The sequence below is a fragment of the Zosterops lateralis genome (assembly GCF_965231275.1).
Source record: "Zosterops lateralis genome assembly, chromosome: 2".
Classification (NCBI taxonomy): Eukaryota; Metazoa; Chordata; class Aves; order Passeriformes; family Zosteropidae; genus Zosterops; species Zosterops lateralis.
The window spans coordinates 95,575,885-95,603,461 of record NC_139763.1 but is presented as its reverse complement, the minus strand read 5'-3'; the positions used below and the strand labels follow the sequence as shown (position 1 = coordinate 95,603,461).

The following is a 27,577-nucleotide window of genomic DNA, read 5'->3' as shown; positions in this document are numbered from 1 at the left end:
GCTGGGACCTTTCTTATGTCTTACTTTGGATTTGGAAGAGTTAATAAATACACAGATTTGTTTTTCCTCCTCCATAATTAAATCCCAGAAGAAAAATGTCATAAGCCTCAACTACATCCTTAATCTCCTGAACAATAGAAAGTGTGTTTAAAAACCCAAAACAACTGTCTTCCTGGGTAGGGTGGATGCCTGTCAGTGATCCTCAGCTGGGTTTCTGGTGTGAGCCTTGCATGGGCTGGCTGGGGGCACTGAGGGGGGCTGCCTGCGACTGTGGGGGGACCTCCTGCTTACCTGGGCTGGGCTGGGCTCCTGCCAGGCACCTGTTTGTGGGTCAAAAACTGGCAGGGTGCTCTGCAGCAGTGTGGAGAGGTGCTGGGGAAAAGGGAGCTTGGGCAGGTGGGTGAGCAGCTTGCTCACCGCTGTAAGAAGTGGCTTCTTTCCAGCTGGGAGTGCTTTGGCAGAGGGATGGGGTGGACAGATGCTCTGCACTTGTCCAATTTATCTTCTGGAGAGGTGCCTTCCTTCTCTGGGTCTGTCAGCTCCCCTGCACTAAAAATACTTCCCTGAAACGTGCCCTCCTGTGCACTCAGTCGTGTGGAGAGCCTGACCCTCAGCTCAGCTGGCAGAAAGCAGTCTTCTGGCATTTTCTGTGTGCTTCAGGAAGGACACAATCAGCTGCCCAGAACCATTATCAAAAGAATTGGGACATAGAATTGCACACATTAACCCAGCCTCTCCTCTCTTCCTCCTCCCTCTGACTCAACAAGTGGTGTAAGCTCCAAATAGCATCCTTATCCTACAAGTGTGTTTATTTTCCTTAACAAATTGAGGTATTAGGAATTTTAACCCCCAGATGTTTCTCAGAGTTACGTAAACCAAGAGAGGCACCCAGATGCTCACGTAAGAGCAGAGGGAAAATCCCTTTGGGAACCTGTGCCTGGCCCATGGCTGCAATGGGCTGCCAAGCAGTGTTATTCAAACTGTGACGTGCAACAGGCTGAGATAGCAAAAGCCCAAGGCAAGGAGAATGAGGTGAAGGTATAAAGTGACACACTGTTCCTTTTCTTTTTCCCCAGCTCAGCCTTGGGAAAATTAGAATATACTACAGCTGTGCCTTGCAAATCAAGAGTCAAGTTCTCCTGTGCATGAACTCAGGCAGACACCAGAAAGAGACCTACATGACAACAAATATCAAAAGAAAAAAAGATGTAACAAACCAGGTAAATATTAGCATTCAGTGTTTCCCAGGGTACTGTACTTCGTTTTCCCCTCCTTGTTTCACTCCCCTTTTGAGATAAAGAATTGTCATCTGGAAAAGAAGAAATTTTCTCTTGTTTTGTTGCATTAGGGAATATAGGAAGGTTTGAAAATGTTTAGGTATTTGAAAATTACTGTCTATTTTTAGAACTGTCACAACCACTGAGTCTGTTTCCTGGAGGTCTTTCGTGGTGACCTTCAGATGGTGACTGTGAAGTCTTTGAATTCTTAAAGAAAGTAGCTAGGTCTTTTTTTCCTTCCAACAGCTTATTTTGTCCTTTCAATTGAAGAGATGTTAATGAACACACACTGTTATAAACAGCTGTTCCTGCCTCGTATTAGAGCTCATCTCCACCATAATAGCTCTGCTGAGAAGAGAAAAATTATCTCCTGGTGTGAATTCAGTCCTGTGTGAACTTTTGCTTTCCTTTCTTCTGCAAGGCTCTGTCCCTCACCCCGAATGGGCAGCCTGCCCCTGTCTACCCCGGGATGTCCTGTGTTACAGGGATCAATGACACGACCCAGCCTTATCTTGTACTAGGAAATTATAGAGCTATCAAGAGTGTGGAAAATACCTTTTCTCTCCCTCTCCTCCCACCAGCCAACTGCAATCAGCACAAGCTTTACTGTAAACGCAGTGATAAGAGGAAAAAGCAGCAGCAGGAGGCTTTTTGCTGGTGTGGCTTATTATTACTATCTGAGAAAATAAACTCCAAATGCAGTACTGAGGTTTGCTAGTTACACTATTGCCCCTGTAGCTGTATCTTGTTTAGTGGAGGCAAAGAATGAGATTAGAAACTGTGCAACCAGCAAGGCAGAATTTTATTAAATGTTGCAGCACTCGAGTGAAGAAACTAAGCTGCAGGTATGTAATAAAAGTATTTGATAATGTTTAGAAGACATCCACATGCATATGAGGCCTTTCCAAGGGGACCTTCACAAAACTCTGTGTGTCCCTTCTCATTCCATCTCGCCTCTGTTGAGATACCAAGGAATCCATGCCTAGGATGTCATCAGGCCTTTCTGACTGAAATGTACTGACTGTAATAGTGTCTGACTCAGTTTCAGCCTAGTGGCCTCCTGAAACTCTCAATATGTGCCAGATATAAGGAGGTCTTTATCATGCAGGTATCTCCAAAGAACCAAATTGAGGCCAGCATATCCTGGCATGTAGAGTACTGCTCTGAGACTGAGTCACCATTGAATCTCACCAGACCAGGTTTTGAATCAGGTCAGAGGATCAGTTGTTTATCGTCAAAATCCTCAAGCTCTCTATCCCTACCTGCCAGGAAAGCTCTTTAGCTTCCCACCACTGTTTCAAAGTGTTACTCGTTCAAAGTGGCCTGTGCTTGACTTCTCCTTAATGCAGCTCCCTGGAGAGGAGGAAACACAGGGTCACCCTGGGCCAGGGCTGGGTGCCCTGGGTGCGTGACCTTTGCCATGCTAACCCGCCCTCATCTTGCCCAGCAGCATTAATTACCTCTTAGGGCAGCTTTGTCGCCAGCTCTGGGAGGCTGGGACAGACAGCTCATGCTTCTGCTAGTTAGGAGCCAGTAATAGCCACTTTGGGTCCTGGGATGAGAGAAGGAGAGGCTGGTAATACCCCTGCTTCAGTGCCCCATTAGAGTGGAGGAATCCTCAAAATGTGGGTTAGTTTCAGCTGAGCCCCCTCCCTCTCCAGCCCAGGCTCTTCCTCATCTTGTTTCAGCTCTGCACCACAACCCACGTGAGGAGGGCGTGATGCTATTTATTCTTGTTTCCTCCCTCTCTGAGATCCTATCAGAAACACCAGTCTGAGTCAGAGGCAGAGGCTGTGACTGAAATGAGAGAGAAAACTTGGAAATGCACAGATTTCAGCCCAGTGTGGCTACCCCAGCTCTTTGGAAAACTGGGCCTCAAAAATGTGTGAGATACTCAGCAAAACAGCAGCTAAAGAAAGACTATGTGAATAAGAAACTGCCTAGCAAGCAGCAAGAAAAGGAGTGGCTGTCTTGTCATAGGTAAGGAACAGGACTCAGAGGAGTGTTGTAGCATGGGTGTTACATGACCTTCTACCCTCTTGCAATATCTGCTATTTTTGGACATTTGCTGAGAAGAATCCCTCCAGGATCACTCCTCTGGTTTATTGGGTGGTGATAGCTGGGTTTTCCAGCACAAACAGAACTGTGCTACAGTGAGAGGTTTCCAGCAGTGATATTTTTCCACATGCATTTGGATGAAAAGTCATTTAAAAGCCTACCCTCTGCATTTGGCAGGTAGGGGCAGGGTACAACAAACCAAAAACATGTGTCCAAATATTCCAGTCCCAAACACTTAGATCTGGCTGCGTACAACATGTTTCATTACATATTAAGCAGCACAGATCTGGAAGGATCTGGAAATACTTTCCACATCCAGATCTCCCCAGTAAAAACCATGTCTTGTGCAGATTGCATTTTTATTGCCTTCATTGCCTTGCTGAGATGATATCCCAGTACTTAAGGTGAACTGTGTGAGTAATGGTACTTCAGTAGAATGGAGCCATTTACTTCTGCTCAAGTGAACTGGTGCTTAATGGGCTGTACAGTTATATGACCTCTGGTTGCAATCTGATCAGATAACACAAACTAAATGTTAGTGGAGTCTTGCTGATAATGGGAGGAGAATGGAGGTTCAGGATCTAGGGTATTGCCCAAAGTAGGGACAACTGGTCAGCAGGTGGCAATCATATCTGAAGCAGGAAAGGCCCACCACTGCTAGAAAAAATTGCCATCAGCCATGTCTTCAGTGAAATGTGTAACTGAGAGATCTGGATGCTTTGTGTACTGGTTCTAATCACATGGATTTAATTTTTCTTTGCAGTCTGTTAACAGCACACCTTTGCCGTGTCCCAGATGTTAGGACTTAGTTTCCCTTCCTTCCATTCTGCCATGCCCTCTGGTTGCAGATCTGATAGGTTATATTCAGCCTCCTCCTTGGCCAGACAGCAGTACAGGTCCAGATGTGCAGCCATGATATTTGCTGCTAAAAAGCTGCTATGGAATGGGTGCACCTTGCAAATGTAAGCCATGTATTATCATTAATCAGATCTGCTGCTGGGGTGTGTGAGAGAAGGGCATCTCGGTCCTTGCAGACATGAATGGCTCAATGACTTCTCTGGTCTGGTTTGTCCGTGCAAAGTCAGTCAACTGTAGTGGTTTGATCAACACCACCTTTAATACAACTCTTCAGCTTAGGCATCTTTGCTCATATAGTGCTACTTCAGAAATGCTTGCATTTGGGCCTTTTTATAATACACAGAAAAGAGTGGCACAAACCATTTCCAGAGCATTTGACCTCATTTTCAGCCTGTGAAGTGGGAGAGAGGCCGTGAAGCATAAGGAGAGTGGTTGGGACCAGGCAGAGAGTATGCAGCAATGGCAGCATTTGTGATACATGTTGTCCTAACAACAGCAGCTTTCTGTAAGCCAAGATTTCCTGTGCTAACATCTTGAGGAATCCTTGGGTATGGCCTGTTACCTGAAAGGCACTTCATGCTCTTGTGGGGAGGGAGGAGGTGAGAAAAAAAAAATTATGCTGCTGCTTTTGAAATGAATTTAGCATTGAGGAGAGTAACTTGTTCCCAAACCTGGAGCCTGAAGCTCTGTCTTATCCACAGGGCATTGGAAACAGGCAGGGGTGGAGCTAATGTCCCTGTCCTGCATTTTCTAAGTGAACTGGGACCTTGCATCTATGCATGTGAAGTGCTGCAGGAAAGAGGCAAGTGTTGGTGATAGCCAGTTCTTTCTTGTGGACTTTGCTGAGCATACATAGTGGCCAAACTTCTTATAGACCTCAGAGTACCAGCCCCCAAAATCTGAAGACTGCTTACACTGCATGCAGGGAAGCAAGATAAGGTGCCTAAAACCAGGTGACTTTGGCATGGTTACATGACAGGTTTGTTGCAAGATGAGCAGTTATACCAGAGCCTCCCAAATCCTTGCCCTTTCTCTAGGGTTAGAGCAGCTTCAGTTGCCCATTCAGATCTCAGCCCCATAACCAAACAGCTAATTTGGGCCTATTGCAAGTGAGATATGAACCACCGAGGATTAGAAGTCATTTTTCTCATCCTGCCAACAGTCACCAACTGGAATTTGACAGCTAAGCACTGCTAGTCTGTGCTTCATCTAAGCTGGCAGCCTTCTTGCTGAAGTCAAGGTCACCAGGGGTAGCACAGTACGGTGAAGAGGCAATTAAAGCACACAGGAGCCAACTGGGCACTCAGAGCAGGTTTAATTTCTCACCCCTTCTGCTGCCCAGTTTTCACAATGCACATCTACAGATTCAGGTTGTAACCCCAGAAGTGTTGCAACAAGTTAGGGCTTGGAGCACATTTTGTCTGCAATGTTTGCACCGCCTGTCTCACGAGCAGCCAGGGCTGTCCCAGGCATGCCAGCAATGTAGGTGGGAATGGCTGGATGAAACTTCCAGGTAGCCAGCAGGGCTTTAGCTCTCACCCCATTGTAACCCAAATGGTGGAAGCTGTAACCTCCCTACCTACTCCTTGCTCAGCTGCCTGCAGCCTTTACGCAGAGAGCCTGTGGTGCTGCAGCAGTACAGATCAGTGGTGCAAGGGAAGGAAAGGGCAAGCATTGGAGTGCTGCTGGCTCTGTTTACACCCTGCCCACCAAAGCAGTGATCTGCATTCAGAATCTGACCCAATTCCAGCCCCTGCTGGCTTCACAGGAAAAACACTGTGGGGTTTTCAGGAAGCACTTGCACAACAGCCGATACCAGGTGAGCTGCAGGCCGAGACAGACGTGTCGTCAAAGCAATGTTGCCACGTGTGTTGCAAGGATGAGTGAAGGATATTGGCATTTTGTGTCATTCATACCTAGAGGACCATTTTCTCTTTTCAAATACAGTCAAAATGGAGGGGAGAAGAGATAAGCACAGTTGTGACTTTAGGATACTGGTTATGAGTGAGAATGTGTACCTGGTCAGTTCTTTCAGTAATGCTTGTGTTGCTTTTATGCTTTTGTAGAAAACTCATCAGTGGATTAAGACCAACAAAAGGGTAGGAGCCTTTCCTTCAAGTGAAGGGCTATGACTTGGTAATGTGAAATTACTGTGTTTTGGAAATTTTCCCTTAATATCTGGTATTTGCTCTCTACATCTACCCAGGAGCTCTGATCCATCTCTCATGAGCAACCTCTAATCACATGTGAGCACAAGTGGAGAACGATATGTTTTCTTTTACCAGAATGAAGAGGGAAAGCAGTGACAAACACAGCAACTGATGGGAAAAGTCCTGTCTTTAGCATGAACCAGATGTCTTCCAGCCTGAGGAACTGGTGTATGGCTCACAGTGGAATGGGCGTGCTGGGAATGGACGAGAGGACTTGGGGTGGTGCACCTGGCCTGACCTGGTCATACATGCTCCTTGTGACCTTTGATGAAACACTGGTTGTGTCTCTCTGAAAGCCATTTGCTTTCCACCTACCTACTGTGTCAGTCCTCAGAAAAAGCTTGCCTTGGGAAAAAATGTCTGGTCATCAGCCTCATAAGTCAGGCTTCTTGTCTGCTCTCTCTCTCTCACAACCTCTTAACCCAGTGAGAAGCACATTTTTCCCAGACCCACAAGGTCTACATCAGAAATCTGCTTTAGCTTCCCTGGATCTCAGAATATCTAGAGAACTAGAAGAGAGAAATGAGAGCAGAAGATGATGCAGGGAGGTATCAAAAGAAATGGACAGGAAAAATTAGATCAGTGTGTGGTCCCAGGCCACTTGATGGGTATGTGAAGGAAAGGAAGGAACAGGACCTTCAGTAAGGTGTTCTCACCCTAAGGGAACTAGGTGGGAGACATGGCATTTTACTAGAAAGGTCTCCAAGGCTGAAAGATGTCAAAAGGCTGCTAAGAGCAGGGGAAAAAAACCAGTATTCATCTTGGAAAATGTGAGACACAGGGATAGCTGCAGGCCTATGGAGAGGTTCACCTTTTTCCTTAGATGGACCTTGTTTAGCTATGCTATGCACCAGTACTTACCGCACTGGTAACTCTGGCACAGCCTTTAACTCTGCAATGTTAGCAATGCAATGGCCAGTCCCAGACCACACGGGTCAAGGTGCCGCACGGCTTTCCTTCCTGGCCAGCACCCAAGAAGGAGCCGTGGCAGCTCCACAGGTCCCATCCCCACCCCTGTCTGCCTGGAGGCCTCCCGGCCAGCTCGGCGTGGGGGCTGGGAGGGCAGCAGTGCTGGTGTAACTGGTTTGGGCAGCAGAGCAGCCCCGAGCCACTGCCAGGCCTCGCTGCCCCGCTCCTCCGGCCCCTCTGCGGGGCTCGGCAGGGCTGGGACCAGCACCCTGCGCTCCTCGGCCCCTTGGCGGGGCTGGGCCGGCCCAGGGAGCAGATTCCACCCAGGAAGGGCCCCGTGCTGGCACATGGACCGTGGGGAGGTGGCGTGGTGTCCCAGCCAGCAGGAGGGAGCAGTGCTGGTGCAGGGTCAGGCCAGGTGAGCGAGGAGCGCGGCAGAGCCTCAGGAGCTCCCGAGGCCGAGCCAAGGCCAGAGGCGCTGCCCGTGAGCTCCGGCCTCGTGTGTGCGAGGTCAGGGCACGGCTCTGCCTGGGGCGCCGGCAGCGCCTGATCCACAGGGAAACCGTGTCCTTGTGGGAAAACGGCTCTCAAGGTCCGTCTCTCCTGCTGTCCCAAGTTGCCCTTGATGGTAGTGGAAAAAGCCAAGGTTGGAGTCCTGTTCCACAGGATTTTCTCCTTGAACTCCAGATGCCAAGTTGATGTTGGTGTAAATGCAGCGCTTTGCCGCTGAGGCGTTTCTGTGTGGTTAACAGGGATTTTGTCTGAATGTCACACAGGAGGCCAGAAATGTGTCATCCTGGCCTTAACAGCTCTCTCTGCCCCTCTTGCTCTAAGGACTGGCATGAAATGATGAAAAGGGCATCAGGCAAGGACAGCCAGCCCCTGCCTTCTGCCAGCCAGAGTCTCAGCTGGAGGTTCCTGCTCTGGAGGTCATCAAGGCAAGGAAGCCTCCTTGGAACCACAAAATATCAAATCCTAGACCTTGAGCTGAGACTCGGTCCTCACTGTTACCAGGCTAGAAAGGATGAAGCCAGGCTGGATTATTTACTTTTCTTTTTTTTAATTTCTTTTGTCTTGAGGCCTTGATGGCGTGGACAGAATTAAGAAACTTACCCTTGTGCTTCTTTGGGAATTTTCACATGCTTCTTGTACCCTGGGAGCATGCAAACTTCCCATCCTCTTACCACAGATTGTATGTTTTTATAACCCCTCTTTTCCACAGTGCCTTCCAGTGAAAAATGTATCCTGTAAGTGTTTTGTCTCAGATCATCTTGCCCTCCACAAGCCAGGACTTGTGGAAAGGAAATCTGTTCAGGCTAGGAATGTGTTAACTATTCATGGCTGACTCTCCCATCAGGGGCTGTGAGCTGTTCTGGGGATTTTGTGCCGGGGATTTTCCACCAGCTCTGCTTATTCCAGCTTTTCTGCTGGGTGCATTTTCCCACAAAGATGTAGTCTTATAAGTGCCATTTCACTGCTTAGTCACTCAGGTAAAGAAAATAGTTCAAGAATGGTTCTCATGCTGCCTCCTTCCTACCAGGCACTTGGCTTTATCTTGCATTATAAGTGAGACTAAATCTTTTGAAAATCTATGTGTCAGCACTGAATTATTTATAGTCATGTCAAACATTCCTGAGTATATGGATAAAACCCGGGATAAAGTATCCCAGTGTGTCACTGATGACAAAAAAAGTGTTGTGGCAGTCAGAGAGCCAGCCTTGATGTGATGCAGATAAAGATGGTTTTTGCAGGCTGGGGGGCAGGTGGGGGAGGGAGGGGGAGGGGGGGTGCTTGTTGTAGCAAAGTCAGTATATTGTATTTTATGATTACCTTAGTAATTGCACAAATAATAATGTAATTTTCTCAGCAGCTGACTGCAGCAGCAGATAAAAACCTAGAATTATGTTTGTGAATTTGACTGGAGGAGATTGCAGAATATTTCCAGGCCATGTTTGTTCTCTTTGCCAAAGCCAAGTATTACTTAAATAGAAAGCTAGAGACACTGTGCTGCAGCTGAAATATGACCCATTAGACATGCCTGAGAAACCACAATTAAAAATTCAAGAAATTCTAAATAATTTCCCCCAAATAAAACTAGGGGAGGGGGGAGGTAATTTTATTGCTGCATAGGATATGCAGATCTTGCTTTTGTAGATGTTTATTTTCTTTATATGCTATTTGTTCTTATTTAAAGAATAACACAGGCCTTACAGATCTGCATATAAAGTATGCAATAATTCATCATTATCCTGCTTGTTCTTTATTCATTTTCTATTTAAAAATATTCCAGCAATTGGAGCACTCATCCTTATGTTCAAAAACTGCTTGACATTAGTAACTGCCCTCTCCTGTTTCCAAAATAATCAAGATCTCCACATCTTTTGATTTTTTATTTCATTTCTGTCTGTGTTCTGACATAGTTATTGACCAGCCCACTCTCACTGCCCTGAACTAAAGGAAACTGTGATTGGCAGATCCTGTCTTCAGTTAAGGAAAGTCTCTCCACACAGGCATTCGGAATTCTTTCTGGCTGCTTTGGCACTCCATGCATTGCTCACACAAATGGGCTGGATCATTGTCAAAGGAGTGGTTAAATCTCAGCCAGACCTGAGAGGGTTCAAGTGGGCAAGGAATTATAGCCTTTCACCTGTTTTGGTCTTCTCAGTCTTATCATAGCAATATATGCTTGCTTGGTCACTCCCTTTCAAAAAACAGTCTGCTGAAAAAATAGATCCTTTGGTTTGCTCTATATTTAGTCTTGATTCCAGGATTATGGAAATGTATGCTTTTCTTTCCACCCTTCAGCTAAGGAAGAGGGGAAAACAAAAATTTGAGCAAATCCTTCTATAACAGTGTAATATTTTACAAGTCTGTTTAATAGACAACTACAGCTGTGAGGGGGAAAAACTGACAAGTCACTGCTGCACTTTACGTTGTTTGTGCTCTGAAGGCTGTTCAACTTCTTTATTGTCCTGCAGAGTTTGCAGATTGAACTGTGATTTCTTGATGGGTTTAGTTCATGAGTATAAATTTATTTTCTGGTAACATCTTGGTGGGGTAGAAACTTCAAAACCATAAAGGAGCCGCTGACATCCTCAATGTCCTGGGGGCTGAGAACAGATCACTGAAGGGAATAGTTAAATAAAAGGTGGAAGATCAGAGTTACTGCTGTTGGCTCCTCAGCAAAGCTGTGTGACTTCTCACACTGGAGAGAATACTTGTCCTCAGGTTTACTTTTCCCTTTCCAAGGGGTAATGGTGGTATTGATAACATGTATGTGGATTACTCTGTATTAAATTATTTTGCTGTATTGTTGAGGTATACTAGCTGGGAGTATACTGGAGAATACACATCCAACTCTTCACAGTTCTGGCCCTAGCATAATTTAAATTATGCTTGGAAAAGAGAAATTACAGCATAGTCTATTTAAATAGCTGAGAAAATAACTTCTCTGTGGTATGAATGGCATCTCCATTACTGAAGTATTTTTGTCATGGCTCTAGCAATATATGCATATGCTGGAAGACTTTCATTGTGGACATACCCTAGAGGAACTCAGTGTCCAGCTGGCAGAGAAGGTCACCTACGTATCTAACTCAGACACACTCAAAATCACTACCTAAAGTTTCTCTTTTGGAATAACAGCTTAACACCTTTCACCAAGTTCCCTCCCACCCCTGTGAGGTTTTGGTGAACGATATGGTATCATCTTCTCTCAATCCCAAATCCAGCCTACCTGTTGCTCCCCCTGCCTTCAGCGCTGCCTTTCACACATGCCCCAGGCAGTAAAGCTGGCAGAGGAAGCCTGGGCTGGGCTGGAGAGAAAGTAGAATGAGGTCTGTCAACAACATGTTTTTAACTGGCAAATAGAGGCACATTTCTCTTTAGAAACAAAACCTGCACCTGTAATGCAAATTACGTGGAATATTTGCAGTGTCATACCAGTGGGTGCAGATTCCACTTGTTTTAAGATACACAAAAATCCTAAACCTATTTTTCTCTTTCTTTTCTGCCTCTGGAGCTAATGCATTTAATTCTCAAAGAGGAGACAGCTGATTCTGAGCTTCAGATTCTCTTGATGTTAATTTTCTTTTTAAAAAAGCTTGCATATTATTCTAGATTAATTATATCCTTCTGCAAATAAAATCATTGGAAGGGGTCCACCTCCCTCCTCCCATCCTGCTCAGTTTCTTCCTTGATTTTTTTCACATGTCCCTTCCCCAGTGAATACATCTGAATGCTACGTGGTGGTAATTAAGGATCTTAATTGGATATCTGTGTTTGCAAAGCCTGCCAGTATTAACAGGCAACTGAGATTGATTGACAGCACGCAAAGAACAATGGAGAAGCCTTAACAAGGCTTGGCAAAGCAACACAATCAGTGGAGAGCATGCTCAGGGGAAGAGCTTCACACAAGGATTTCAGGAAAATCTGTGCTTGGTGACTTTTATTTCCTTAATCAATGGCAGGAAACAGTTCAGCCCTGCTGCAGCTGGTGATAAAGTAGCTCCCCTAAAGCCCACTGCTAGATGAAATAACCACATGGCTTGAGGTAGAACAAGCTGTTCTACAACACGCACTTTTGTGGTTATTTGGGGAAGCCTTAAGGAACTGTGGTTCTCAGCATTGATCTGGAGCTGGGATATTTTGATTCTGGGCTCTGCAGTTGTGACAGCACTAGGTGCTCGTGGTGCTGGTACAGAGAGACTCCCCTCCCAGCTGAAGTCTTAATTTATTGACCCAATGCTACACAGGCCAGCCATCTGTTCTGCTGCCATCCCAAGGCAAAGCTTGAGCACCTTGGAAGAGAAAAAGTCTGGATTTAGCTCAACTCATGCAGAAAGTCTCCCACAGGCAGGGTGAGCTTCAGTTGCAGCCACCCACCAGGGATGCCAGGGGGAAAGCTCATCCCAGTTCTGTGCATCATCCACAGGGCTTGCCTCTCTCTGGTACCACCGAATCTGAGTGCCACACCCCTTCCCTCGAATCTTTACCTTCTCCTCACATTCCTAAGGGGCTAAAAACTGCTGCAAGCCCTGCTTTACAGGAGACAAGTGGAGGCACAGAGATGCCACCTGTAACCTCTTCAGTTTCATAAGCAATGATGAGAAATTTTAGGGCAGAACCAGAAATTAAACCCAGGTTTCCCACTGGTGTTTCTTGGGGAGTTACCTCAGGAGTTTCCAGCCCATGGAGCCAAGTAGCATATAGGAAGAGGAGCAGTGGCTCGGGCAAAACTCTCAGAAATCAGAGCAGCCTGGGATCTGTTACATTTGGAAACAGTAGCATAATGCAGCAGAAACTGCATTCCCTCCATCTGTCACGCCTGAAGTGGCATTTAGGCGGGTAGATCTCTATGCCAAGGGGTCACGTTACAGCCCAGTTCTCTGCTAACCATGTTACTGCATGTTTTTGTCTCACCTGTGTATGCAAGTCCAATCCATGTTACAGCTCAGAGGACAAATTCCTTGCTGAAACAGAGTTTGACCTTATGTTTAGTAGCAGCAATGACCACTGTTGCAGCAGAACTCCCAGGTGTGTTCAGTTTTCTCTGCAGGCAGATCTGCTCACACCAGTGAAGAAGGCCACCAAAGAGAGGTGTGCACTGTAAACCTCAGAGGCAGGAGGGTGTGATGATATCCTGACCTATAAAAGTCTGCACAGTTATTATTTTTTGCCTATTTTACCTCCTCCTCCCTGTCCTGCTCTTTTCTCCTGAGCTGAGAAGCACAGATCAGGCATTTGGGTGCTGGCAAAGCACATGGAAGGCCTGGAGTCAATATCTTTTCCTCTTGCAATCCTTTGCATTTGAGCTGGGTGAAGCACTTAGGGTTTGTCTGCACCCTGGGAAGTAAATGCTTGGGAAGTTATACTTCCTGTAGGCAGCAGTCAGATAAATTCACCCAGGAGAACATGGCATGACTGTCTCCTGATTGATTTAGAGCTTGTCACTCGAAGAGGTTGCCTGGGCTGCAGGGATGGCCCAGCTCCTGAGGAAAGAAGCTGGTGAACCCCTGTGGTTTACAACCCTCATCATTAAAGTAAATTAACACCGACACAGGAAACTTTACATAAAAAATGGGGACATTGGATGCCTCTATATGTCTGTCTAGTCTAGTGTCCTCTCTTTGTTGGTGGTTGATAACAGATTTTAGAGAAAACTCTATGAGAAAGGCAAGCATGTATTGGTAATTCTCTGGTGTACTTGCAAGGCTGTGGTTTCTTGAAAGCTTCCTAAAATCTTGCTGTTTAATAGCACTTAATAGATCTGTTTGCAACTCTGTAAAATCATTTTTTGAAATCTATTTTAGGCATCCATAGCACTGCTGGCAGCAGGCTCCAGAATTTAATTACCCATTTGATGAAGCTTTTTCTTTTGTTGGCCTTGAATATGCCACCTTGTAGCTTTATTTTATGCTGTTTCTTCTGTATAATCCTGCCATGTGACCAAACTGCATAAAAGTCACCAGGACCCTTCTCAGGCTGCTGTCCTGTCTATAGCTGCCTGCCTGTGAAACCCTTGAGGTTATGTTGTAGTTGTGTTGTGGATACATGCAGCATATGTGTCAAGGGGAGGTTCTTTTTCACTTAACCAAGTCCATACCAATATAACCGTCAATTTTAAATTCTTTTACAATGACCTGAATAGGACTTCCAATGATTAAACTCCTCTCTCCTCTTGGCAGTGAAAGCTTTGCCAATGTAAAGCACTGATACACCACAGAATCACAGATTATGCTGAGTTAGATGGAACTCATCAGGATCATGGAGTCCAACCCCTGACCCTGCACAGGACACCCCAATTATCACCGTGTGTCTGAGAGCATTGTCCAAGTGCTTCCTGAGCTCTGGCTGACTTGGTGCTGTGACCATATCCCTAGGAGCCTGTTCCACTGCTCAACCACGCTCTGGGGGAAGAACCTTTTTGTAATAACCAACCTAAACCTCCCCTGACACAGCTTCAGCCTGTTCCCTTGGGTCTTGCCACAGAAAGGAGATCAGTGTCTGTCCCTCCTCTTCCCCTCACAACGAAGTTATAGAAAGCAGGTGCAGTCAAAAAAGCTTGTCTTTCAGCCACAGCTTTGTACAAACACTTCCAGCACCAGTGAGTTTTACCAGGGAGGTGTCTCTCTGTGCAGATTGTGTGTATCAAGGCTGTGCTTCATACCAGCCTGTAACTCACAGGCAGAAAATAGGGCTTTGCTGCAAGGGTGGTGCAAGGCAGCCACCAGACCCATCTATAGGCCAACAGAAGTCTTTGGTAATCCAGCCTTTGGGACTAAACCAGCCTGACAGGGTACAAAGCTGTCCCTCAAGTCACGTGAAAGAAAAAGTAAAAATATCTTCATGAGGTCTAAGGAGCCTCCCCACTCAACACCTGTACGAATGGCACAAAGTTCATGAAGACCTGTGCCTATGATTTGCTTAAAAAGCCACGTCCCCAAGACCATATCTGAAAGTCTGATAAGAGAGTTGATTTCTCAGGAACTCTTGAGTTTCTATTAAAAGAAGTGAGAGAGATTGTGAGTTCTGCTCATTTGAAATTCAACTCATTCATGTAGGAATCCAAATATGGAGTTGGACTTTTATCTTATGATATATTGGCCTTTGTCTTGGGCTGTAGTAAAGCAAATATGATAAGCTAACTAGTGGCATAAAATTTTCAGTTACTTTCTAAATGTAACAGCAGCAAAGAACTAAGCAGAATTACCGAAGGGTCAAAGGCATAGATTAGAAACATCACTAAGAAATGGTAAGAATTACTGATAAGTTTTAGTGTCTTTGTTTTATTACTTCCCAGTCTCAGTCAGGTCTGCAAACACACTGATTCACGTTTAATTGAACAACAGCTTCATTGTGAAACCTGCCATTCTTAGCTCCAGTAAAGAAAATATCTTTAAAAACACCACCCCCGCTTTCTAACATTGTACAGACAAAGAATTACAGCTCATCTGCCATAGGATATACTCCACAAGTGGCATCATCTCCCTGAAGTCTCCTTTTCTCCATCATAAGTGGTGTGACGAGTAGCAGTCTGGGGACCTGTGTGCTGTGTGTGCCTCTGTGCAGAAGGGCTCCTTCTCCCCTGTTCCTTCATGCCCCTCAATGCCCCAGTGTCATCACCAGCAGCCTCTGGGCTGGTGTCCCAAAGCGACAGAGTGGGGAAAGGCAGGCCATGCAGGAGGTGTGTGAGTGACCTTCACTTCGAGTCCCCAGAGCCCTGCCCACACTCCAGGGTGTGCACAAGCAAATGTGTCCCACTTCCCTGAAAGCAGCTCTCCATGAAGCATGTTCTGCCTCCACTGGTCATGGGCTGCAACATTCACTACCTGTGGTCAGATGTATCTAGATTGCTCTCACAGAAATAAAAAGGATTACCTGGCTCTGTAGAGCATTGGCCTACATTTCACCATTTTGCTTGTGAAGCTGGGCTGGATAGGAGTGCAAAAAAAAAGGAGCTTGTGAATGCCCTAGTGCTGACACACTTATGTCAGCCAAAAAAAGAAAAAACCACCAGCAAACTTGTCTCAAGAACTAGTTTCCTTTTGAGGTGCTCTTCTGTGTGGCTTTCACTGCTGCAGAGGCAAGCCCCACCTCACACAGATCATCCAGTGCAAAGATGATAAGGGGCACAGTCCAGCCTGGCTGTGGCTCCAGCTGTGTGCTGCTGGCACCTGCTCTATCCATGCAGTAGCCTGGTGTCCTTGGTGCAGCTTCTAGGAAAGGCATGCATCTAGTCCAAAGTTTAGGCTCGAGGAGGACACATGAGAGGCTTCTGACCAGCCTCTGAGTCAGGATACTGCATCAACGTGCTCAAGGTGCATTCACCTCAGCTTACTTCAATTCCAGCACACGGGCACAGGGCAGTGGAAGGTGCAGTGGCTTGGAGGACATGGTCCTTTAGGTCCAACAGCAAATGCAGGTGTGTATGCAGGATGCCATGGGATTTATATCCCGTATTTGCCTCAGGCCATGGGAGATTTCACAGCTCTAGTGTCACATAAAGTTCACCACAGTGATCTAAATTGATGTAACAAAGCTAAAAGTGACACTTCAGTACAGATAAGCCCTTAATTTTTCAGTTGTTTTTTTACAGTAGATCAGTCTGTGTGAGTCACAGCATCTGACCTGAACAGCCCATTCCATTACCTGGGTAAGGATTTGTCTGGTTCTGTTATTTTTTGCCATATTTAAACTCCTCATGAAGTCAAGGGTGATAGAAGGAGGGTGGAAACTTCTCTGGACCATCAAAGCTTTCTCTCCTGCTCTGGGTTTTGACCTTTAGTCATCTTACTTTCAGCCAAAATTGCCGAAAGTCCTTTCCTCCCAATCTGTGCGCTACAGATTATGAAAGGCTAATGAGAAAAGCTAAAACTCATTTGGTCAGAAAGAATAATTCCAGTTTTTTCCTGTGGCAAATGAGAAAATTAGGCAAAAAATGCATCTGTCACAGACTCAGCTGAAGATACTGTTTTATTTGGCTTCATGTAGGAGTACTGTAAGAAAGGCCTGGGCATAGGTCCCTGACAGGTTAATAACTTAAACTTTGTTTCTGCAGGGCCTTTCAGAGCACTGTAGCTTTCCAGATGGAGGAGTGGCAGTCTGAGGAAAGGTCTAGGCCCAGGGGGTCCTGGCAGTAGAAAGGAGGATGGGTGAGTGTCTATGAATTTTGCAAGAGAAGATCATGTCTGTAGACCTTTACCTGACAACTGTGCCCAGCCCTGCTGTGGACCCCTGGCTTTGGCCAGATGGGTCCATGAGTCACGGTCCAAACACGCTGTCACTATAATTTGACTTGTGAATGTTGTCTCCAGTGTCCTGGTAAACATCTGTCCATTGTGAGCAAGGCCAAGTCACTTTTCCCATCTCTTGCTTTCTGCCTTAGGAAAAGGTAAGAAGCAGTGACTCTTGTCCTGCTATCATGTTAAGATCCAGCACTGGAAAACTGCTCACATGGTCTGAGCATTACTGATGATCCCAGAATGCTGAGACAGTGCAGCACAGTGAGGGTGGTCTTATATTTGAATTAATTAAGTCTTGAATTAAGACTGAAATATTTAAGAGTGAATGACTACCCTAGAGAGGCTATTCTCCGTTTTTCTGTCTTGCTCATTTTTATGCTTTATTCCAATATGTGTCTGCATCTCTGTGCACTGCCCAGCCTCATGCTGCCATTTGGGTGAGGGAATAGAAAAGGCTAAATTTGTGGCTTATACATGAAGAAACCTTGAAGCTGCCCACCAGATCCTCTTTTGGCTCCTGCAGCATGCCTGAGGCTGGGACCACCTTGCAAATCTTGGAGGCTTTGCTGCCACATTAAGATAAAAAAAGGACTCACCCTCTGTCCTCAGGAGCTTAGGCATAGCAGTGACAGTAAGAGAGAGGTATTTGAGGTTAGGAGAAATTTGCATTTGTTGTGGTGTGATAATTTCAGCCTCCTTGGAAAAATATTGGTGTTCCCCGTTTAGGTTTTTTAAACTGCTTATAGACCAAAGCTGCATCCCCAAGAAGGCAAGGACCATGATTTTGCACAGAAAGGCTTATCTGTCAGAGGGGAAAAGATTATAAAAGAGCAGTTTTATAAAAGCAAATTTGATTTCAATGGAAAACATGTATCCAGCAAAATGCCTGGAAAATTTGACTGCAGCAAATACCTGACTATGTTTCAGCCAAAGATAAACTATCAGGCAGACTGAAGAAGTAATGGAATGAAATTATACTGTCTGTGTTGTGCTGGAAGGACATAATAAATGATCCCTAGACTGCACTCTCAAATGACTGTGGCATTTTCATGAATTTTCTGCACAGTGTTGCTTGGAGCCAGACAAGACAACCACTATCTTGTTCTTCCCATCTTGCCTCTCCTGTTCAGGTCTGTTGCAAAGCCTGATGTGGAAAGGGTATAAAAAGAGTGCTAGATCTGTAGAAAACAACTCCTGCAGTGGTAGAATGACAGTAAAGAGAAAAGCTTCTTCTCTGAGTACTTGTGTATGTCTGGTCTCCCTCACTTCTGTTCCTGACATTTCTTTTAGATAATCCCATACAAGACCTTTCTCTCTCAAATAGCTTCTGTACAAAAGAAAATGGAGGAGAAAAGTCATCTAAGTGTACTAGAGGCAGGAATTTTAAATAGGTGAGTCAACTGCATTAAAGTGGATATCTTTAATAAGGGTGGGCTGAATCAAATGCTCTTCTTAAGCTAAAATGCCCACATGTGGCTTTAATGTGATTTAAATAAATTTTTAAAGTTTCATCACTTGCAAAATTCATTCAAATTAGGTTTCTGGATCATCTCCGTGTAGGTAAACCCACAGTTCCTCCCACTGATGAAATGGGGACTTCCCTGCCTCAGATGGGTGCTGCTGCCAGACCCAGTTCCCCAGTACCTAGAAAGCGCTTTGCTCTGCTGGAGGCACGGGGCCAGACACAGCCCTCCCTCCTAAGTGTGCTGCTCATGGCTCTGTGCAAGGCTCCCAGCTGCAGCCTCTCCAGACCCCTGCCAGCTGGCCAGGACAGTGCTGTCACCTGCACAGAGCCATATCTGAGGTGGCAAAACACTGGCGCTGCTCTTTCTTCTGCCACCAGCTCCCCATGTCCCACATGCACCTACCAGAAATGGGGCCAGAACAATGGATGTGCATTTACTCTTTCGTGTGCTTGGAAGTCAAGGTGGGGAGAAGGGGATTTGTGGGCCTGTTCAGTGCCTCATGTGGGTGACTTTCCTGTGCTGTTTCATTAGGGGAACTCAACTGCAGCAGATTCCTGGAAACCTGATCCCCAAGATAAACATGGAAGGACTGAAACAGCAATGTCTGTCCAGTGCTTCAGACTGTCAGTTCAGAGGCGGGTCAGAGCCTCCCTGACCTGAACAGGGCTGTCAGTATAAAGACAGCTGCTCTCACTCATAGGCACCCAGTGGGCCTAAGTGGAGGCAAAAGTTACATTAAACAGCCACACTCCTTTCAGAGTCATATGAGCACTACTGACACGCATTTTCTAAGAGACTGATGACATTTAAAGCTCTTTGAGTAAACTATTTGCTTTACATTTATAACAGGATATTCATCCCACCACTTGCCATTGGAATGAAGCACACCGATCAGCCTTCCCAATGACCAAATGTTTACCATCTCAAAAACATTCTCCTGGAGAGTAAAATACACATTTTTATTGTACAGTTCTGCCTCATCAATAATGCCAGGACAGATTCTCTTACAAAGGTATCAGGTTTAAGAGAGCAGCCATCTTACTAACCACACCAGCCTATTTCCAGATGGCATTTTGAACACAATATAGACCAGGGACTTTGCTATCTAATCCATTATGCAATTAATTAGCACTTATAAATTAAGTATGTGCCTAGTAGAATGTATCCTTCCATGTGGCAAGCCTCGTGCAGCAGGGACAGACTGTGAGTTGGTGAGTCACCACAGGTGACACAAAGGCCACCTCAGCCGGTCATTTCGCTGGAAAAATGAGAGGCAATTCCCTTGTGCTCGGAGGCTGCATCTGAAGAAGGAGAAAGATTCTCTTTGTGCACTCCTGTGCTGTGGGCTGTTGTTTGTTTCCTGGTGGTGTTGACACGTGGGTGCTCAAACAGCAGCGTGACAGTAACACAGGTACCTCCCTCATCAGGTGAACTCCTGTGTGTCCAGCAGGGTTTATGGTTCACCTGAAACTGCACAGCCCGTGGGAAGGCTGATCTGTGGGCACCCTGAGGCTAATGGTGACTTACTCAGCCAGACCAGGGACAGCTTTGAGCCCTCTTGCTCGGCCGTGGTGAAATGCAGCAGTGACAGGCCAGTGCTGGCTCTGTCTGTGCAGTGTGTGGCTGTGGTGACACCTCCCTCACCTCTGCACCCTTGCTGGCCTCTAAAGCTCACCCCTGTGAACTTGCAGGGGCTGGAGGGTGAGGTGCAACCTGCCGGATACAAACTGCTTCTTCAAATTGAGCCACAGATTAGGCTGGGGACTACGCCCAGTTTACTTAGCTGCCGGTGAACTCCCTGGCTTGGGAAATCCCTAGGTGGCAGACTACTGGCACCTGGGAGGTCATACTGTCACTGTGTACTTGCCATGTTCTCAGGCTCTTTTCCTAAATATTTCGTACTGACAACAGCTGGAGAAGACACACTGGATCAAATGGACCACTGGTGTGCTCCAGGTGTTGCCAGTCTTAGGTGCTTACAGTCACCAAAACTAGCTTGTAACAAAACTGGTTAGCTAAGACCATTTTGGTAAGGAGCCTTCATTTATGAAGTGCTTTGAATATCAGGCAATAGTAGCTTATCTTTGATTGCCAACAGCGACTGCTTTTTCCAGAAGGAAATATGGGTGGGGAGAAAAAGGAATTTCTATTCAGTTCCTGGTCCTGGTTGCCTGGGGAATTCTTTTAACATGCAGAAGAACAGATTTGCATGTTGGTATTTTGGTGATGTTTCCCATGAGAGAAAATGCAACTCAAAACTAGCTGACTTGGAGGTCTTGTCACGATTATATCTCCAAGGATTTGTGTTATTCAGCTGATAAATAGGGTTTAAATAAGGGAAAAACAAAGGTATTGCCTTATGTCAATAACAGCATCATCACAGCACACGACCCATTCCGTTGTTAGGGCAGACACAGTGGAGCTGTTTGCTCATGGTGTTCCCCTCCCTGTGGCCCTCACTTGTGGTATCTTATTTAGCCAGGACTGAGAGTTTCCGAAAAATGCCTGATCAACCTGTGGGCACCAGTGACACAAGTGCCCAGGTCCTGTCACAGTGTTGCAGGATGGATTCACTTTGACACAGTTCTGGTACAAATGTCCATGTCAAACATATCCTGGCTATCTGAGCACAAAGGCAAAGCAGATTTTCCAAGGTATACAAGTATCTAAAAACACACCCTGAGGCTCCTCCAGCTTTTTTAATCATTCAGACAGATCAGGTTCTTAACTCCTACTAATTATAATAAAAATTATAGGAGAATTATAATGAGAAAAGTGCTTTTAAAACGCCTATTGGATGTGTCTGCCCCTTTTGGCCTGCATGATAATGCCTCTCAGGCTGTGTAGTGTGCTGCAGTCCACAGGACTGCCTAAAAGAGAAAAGGGAATTTCAGACTCCAAAGTGGTTATCACGGCACCAAATTCACACGAGAGAAATGAAGGCAGACAACTTCCATCACAGCTGCATGATGTCTTTGGTCATGATAACTGGATGTCCAGGACTGTAGAGGGATTCTCCAGTGAAAATGCGTTTGTTTTTTACAAGTCATGTGTCACTTCAAGTCAGGGTGCGGTGTTGGTCACTGCAGGAATGTCACAGTGGAACCAGACAATACAAGCCAAATCAAAGCCCACCAAGAAGCCCACAGTGGGCAGCAGGCTCTCCAGTTTGCAGAGACATCCACCTTCAGCTGGTTAGAAATTTTAGTGTAGACAATGCTGGAGTAATCTTTAAAATTACCACATACATCTGTGAATAGTTTCAGGGAAAAGACCTCCCATGAGGAGAAGGACAAAGGCCTCTGGCAGACATTGTAAATCATGTACCATCCCCCTGATGTTTAGGAACAAGTTGAACCTTAACTTAGCATTCCCATTGCCAGCTCTTGTGTGGTGCTGCTTAGATAGGTCTTGCTCCTGATGGCTAAAAATAGAAATGTTTTTCCACTCTGATTTTGTTTTCATTTTTAGAAATTTTATTTTTCTTTCTCTTTTAGAGAAGGCCCCAGAATAGTTTCGAAGTTTATTTAGTTCTCATTCTATGACTTGGTTTCCTGCTGGATGTCCCTGTCTGGCTGGCACTGGAGACAGCAGAGCTCTGACTGGAGCAGAAAGCACACTGGTGCTCAAACCCAGCCTTCATCAGAAATCCCATACAGGGCTTATGGTCAGGGCCAAGTGGAGAATGAAGTCCTGAGATCTCACTGCCTGAACAGAATGGTGCTGGCAGCCTGTTGTGATGGGGCATGGTGCTTCTACACCCAGTAGGAACCAAATGGGGACAAGTTTTTTTGGACCAGCAGGAGTGAAGCTGTATCAGTGCCTCAGATTTGCAGCTCCTGGCTTCATCAGGAGCTCATGTAGCTGCCTGGGCTTGGTGGCTGCATACCACGAGGCTGGCTACTGCTCCAATAAGGTTCCAGATGCCCATTATCACAAAACATGTGCTCTTAATAGCTTACTAGCTAGTTCCTGGGTAATGCTGCTTCCCTGTGTGGTGGCCACTTCCAGATATGCCAAGGAAAACGGGGTAGATTTCATGCAAGACAGTATGTTCATATTATTTTCTGTAAGATAGAGTAAATTTGTCCATATCAGCCAAAAAGTGAAATTCTGGCAATATGATGTGACTTCTGCTGCCTTCCTAAGTTGCCTTTGTCTCCATCAGAACAGTGTTGGTAGCTGGCAGGTTTCACTGTAGCAATCACCAGAACTCAATACTGTCCACTAGAAGTATTTATCCCAGTTATCAAACAGCAGGCACACATCCCATTGCCTCTATTGCATCCCCTTTTTCTGTCTTCACCTGCCATCCAGTCCACCTCAAAAACCTTCTTTTGTTCTGCACATAGTCACCAGTTCAACATGAAGTCAATCTTTTTTTTCTATCACTGACCATTTAGGCCTTCTCCCACCAGGACTGGTCAAAAGCCTGCATCAGCTTTGTCCGTTGTGGCATTGAAAAGTGGCTCAGCTCACAAAAGTTAAACCAAATCAGAACTGAAATGGTTAATTGATTTATTAAGGACATGTAATTAATGGACAATCCATTAATTATACATTCAGGGTCAGCAATACAGCAGTTCAACCACTAGGTTAGACACTTAGAAAACACTTGGAAATTCCTGCTGGTTCCTAAACACACTTTTGTAACTAATCCCCAGACACGTGGGCACCAACCCCTCTCTCATTGGCATGGGGATCATTCTGGGTGGTCATTCTAAGGGGTCACAACAGGTGCCCCCAGTTATGTCCTGCTCCCACTGGAGCTGTGGGCAGCTCCAGCTCTGGGGGTGCCCACGCCACTCCCTACAATCAGCTAATGCACTTGCTGGTAGGAAGGTAGGAAGGGACACCAGCAGGTCACAGCCTCTCCCAGAGTGTGAGTCCCACATGCTGCACCCCACAGAGTCAGGCCATGCACTGGGTGCCTGCTGCTGATGGTGTCACATGGATGGGGAACTGCTGCATCTGACCTCTACAGAGGCTGGGATGTGCCACACTGGATGCAGGCAGTCTGAGGCCTCTCCCTGCTCTCTTACTGGTTTTTATTTTTCTTTTATACAGTCTTTCCAACCAACTCATTCTTTGTCTCAAAAGTGTCTTTGTCATTCCCTGGTTACCGTTTACTCCAGCTGATGGATGCCATCCTCTTTCGCATGATCAGCTGAGTTCTGGCATTTGTTTTCCTCTTCGGCAAAACAAGTTTGGGGCAAATGCCTCAGACACTTTTGGGTTTTCCATCCATACATGCTCTTTAGAGTCACTTACCTGTTTTATTGGCTGTTGTCTTACACCTCATTTTGCCAAGGGTGAGCTGTGCAAGCACCTCAACATAACTAAAACCAATATTAAGGAAAAGCATAGTGTCCCCATGTCTGAATTTGGGGGGAGGTTATTTCTACATATATTTACTTTCTCAGGGCCTATCAGTTCATGAATCCTTGACCTTAGTTACCTCACCTTGCACAGCTATATGCAATTAATCTGTTTAAACTATGCAGTCATTGTGCTCAGAGAACAACTGTATATTTTTGTAAATCTAATTGCTAGTGACCCCACGACTGTAAGAGGGACAAGGAGAGGAAGGAGGAAGACTTGAAGGACAGTTTTGTCCTGGGAGCCAACATCCCTTCTTTGAGCCAGTGTTACATGTAGCAGCCCGAGTGGGTTTTTTTTTTTTTTCCTGAACCTCCCAGGCAGAAAATTGGAGGGAAATCCCAAGACAGCATCCTACAGGACCAAAAACCTGACATGGGGACCAAACACTGGCACCTGCTTTGTTGGGACCCTAAGGTCAGTTCTTGAGGGTCAGTACTCTCTCCCTGAAGGCCCCCAGAGGACTGTAAAATGGCTATTTGCCACCTGGCATCTTGATGGCAGTCTGAGGGCTACCATTCAGTTCCTCCTCCTCTCTCACCTGTTGTGTGTGATGCAGGCTCGGTGCCAAGCAGTTGAGCAGCTGCCCTTTCCCAGCTCCCAGGCCTGCCAGTCCAAGCAGGCCCATCCCCATTTGTTTGCAGTGGCAGCCCATGGAATAGTAATGACTTGAGGCCATTTTGCACACTTCTGTCACCTTATAACTTGCACTTGGTCTCACAGCCTGAGTTGCTTCCTGCTGTAGCATGCCTCTCTCCTGCTGCTCATCACAGCATCACTCACAGCCACCTCCAGAGATGTTTCTAGATCACACATTGCCCAGAGTTTCTGTGTGTGACCATCAGTAGCACAGTCTCCTTTCCCCCAAAAAATGACATTAATGGGCAGAAATCAAGTGAGACAAATCCTTACTTTGCTTGGCTCTGCACTGGCAATTTCTCTTGTGCTGCTACATCAGAAATACTTGTCCACCCTCCTGCCCCATAGTGAGATGCCTTTCCTTGCTCTAGGTGCTTTCTTCCCAGTCCCACACGGCAGGAGATCGAAAGGAAGCAGGAAATCTCTTCGATGGCTGTGCTCGAGGCACATAAACATGAGATAAACATTTAGCAACTTCCATCCTGTAGGTTTTCCTTCCTAGGTGTCAGTGCACAGTTTTCCCTAACCCCATCCTCTGTCCTGCATCTAATCTCCTGGACATGCATTGCTTTGCACATTTTGTTCTTGGCAGTTTCCAACACTGCCTCAGGCCCTTATCGCCTTAAAAAATCAGATCATACAGTGGTGGCCTTAGAGACTGCCTGATTGATATCTGAGCAGCCAAACAAACAGTAAATTTGAATAAAATTTGGCACCTCATTGCCTATTAGTTCTACTGATTCTGAGAGGATAATCCACAGACATCAAGTAAAGTGCATGTCCTGAGCACACACAGGACAGAGTCTTCAGTTTTGTAAAAGGTTGGCAGGAATGGTTTGCAACCCTCATGAAGGGCATTTTGCCCATTCCACATCCTGCATGCCCCAGCCTGTGCAGTCACAGGGATTTGATACCTCTGGCCACCACCAACCCAATATGACTTGTGTGTGTATTTATACAGAAATACAGATGCTTGCAGGAAGAGGAGAGAGTTTCTCAGTGATCCTTGAACAAACACTGATGAAGCCAGGAGCTCCTGCAGCTCGGCTTCCAACAGCAGCTCTGGAGCTCCTAGTGATAATGTGTATGAGGAAGATCGTGTTTCTGGGTGGCCATTTACTGTGTAACTGTGATACAGTTCTTTAGATATTCTCTAGTTGCTTTCTACAAACTCATTATCTATGGTCATAGGAAATAATGCTGTGGTAGAGTGTATCCCTGTTCAAATTTTCCCTGATTTCAGTATCACCTTGAACCTCCCTGAATGTCCCATACCTGTTTTGTTTTGGCTGACACTATTGCTCAGGCAGAAGGCAAGAAGGAGAGGACTGCACTGACTGATGCTGTTGCATGTGGTCTGAACTAACTCGTGTGCTGTTTCTTCCACAGAGCAGATGAACTGGGTCCTGGCCCATGGATAACAAGAGACAGCATTGCAGGGCAGGCTGTCTGGTGAGTTGATTTCATGCTTGTGTGACACCACCACACACTCATAGATAATTCCCAAACTGCTGTCCTTTGTAGGGTAGCATACCTGGGCTATAAATTGCACCCAGGGCATTAGAAGGGAGGTTGGTTCAGCTCCCCAGTTGCCACTGCAGACTTGCAGCCCAGCAGCTGAGAGGAACAGACTAGCCGGCAAGAGCAGCAACTGCACTGTGGTCTGGGGAGTCAAAAATGGGTATTTTTTCCTTTAGCAGTGCTTGTGTATTTATTGGCTTGATTGTAATCACAGCTGCCTTAAGTTGTAACTGATACTGCCCTCCCTGCAGTGTAGATGATGTTCACTTGGGTATCAGGTACTGCTGTCTGTGTTTGCTTTTGTTATCAACCACCATCACCAGGACTCTTTAAAAGACCAGCCCTGACCAGACAGCAAGGAGAAAAGAGGGATTCCAATTATCCTCTTCCCCGTGGTTCTCCAGCTCTTTCCCATCACATAAACACCACAGAGAGCTGATTCTCCTAACCCAGGATGAAAATCCACACGGCACACCTGGCTCCCTTTGATCATGTATAATGTATCAAGGCATGTTCATCAAACCAGACACTCCCAATTAAACACACACAGCCTTCTAGGCACACAACCTCTGTATCTCCTAACCCACAAGCCTTCATGGCTTTGAGAAGTCTGGTTGCATGCCTAAAGCTAAGGAAGCCATCCTCAGCCACTGCCATGAATGGTGTTGGGAGTTTGAGGGTATCTGGCCTGTCTGGACCTAGAGTGGCTCCAGCAAAGGCTGAGAGCCTAAAAAGCAGGTCCTTCAGTTGCTTCAGGGGCTGGTTCAGCGTTGTAGCCATGGATCACTTGAGAAAAGGTGCCCCATTATGACTTGTCCCCTAAATGCCAGCTCTAATGGCTTAGGAAGGGTATGTGATGATGGTGCCCACGCCACTTCCTCTTGAGACCTGAGAAGAGCATGCTGAGTTTGGGTAGTTCCCTAATTCCAGGCTAAGTCATCCTTGCAGGCAGCTGCCAGAATGTGCACCTGCTGGGCAGTACCATGGAAAGGCTCATCTTGGTGCATTCATCGCGATTCCAGACCTTAAGGAAAAAAACAGGGAAGACGGTGCTAAAGTTCAGAGAATGCATCAGGAGCTTAAGAGCAATAAAGTATGTGGAATACAGAATTGCAACCCGACAGGAAGTTCAGAGTTGAACCCAAGTACGCTTGGATGCACAGAATTAATTTAACTGTCCTGTAACGGCACCAGGGGACCAAGGCACGCCGGTTACCTGTGACCACAGAGGTGTCCCCGAGAGAACCCCCCGACCCCACCCGGCCGGGCCGGAGGCGCGCTGCCGGCGCTGGGTGTCCCCCGGCCCGGAGGCGGCGGTGGCGTTTGTGCAGCGCCCTGAAGGTCACCCCGCAAGGGCGGCGGCGGCTGTCGCCTGTGTGAGTGGCGTCCCTCCCGCCACAGGGGACGGGCAGGTCCCGCTGCCGCCGGGGGGCCCTGCCCTGCCCTGCCCGCCCCTCCGGGCTGCTGCTCCCGGGCGCGGGTCCGGGCCGGGAGCGCTGTGCAGGCTCATTATTCCG

At 46.4% G+C, this 27,577-nt stretch overlaps 1 long non-coding RNA gene across 1 annotated transcript; it reads left to right on the top strand.

Moving 5' to 3' along the window:
- The first annotated feature begins 1,090 nt into the window (after positions 1 to 1,090).
- On the top strand, positions 1,091 to 25,996 carry LOC310905814. Its single transcript, XR_014589271.1, has 3 exons — positions 1,091 to 1,220; positions 16,872 to 16,965; positions 25,929 to 25,996. It is a non-coding gene; the product is annotated as an uncharacterized lncRNA (long non-coding RNA).
- The last annotated feature ends 1,581 nt before the right edge of the window (positions 25,997 to 27,577 follow it).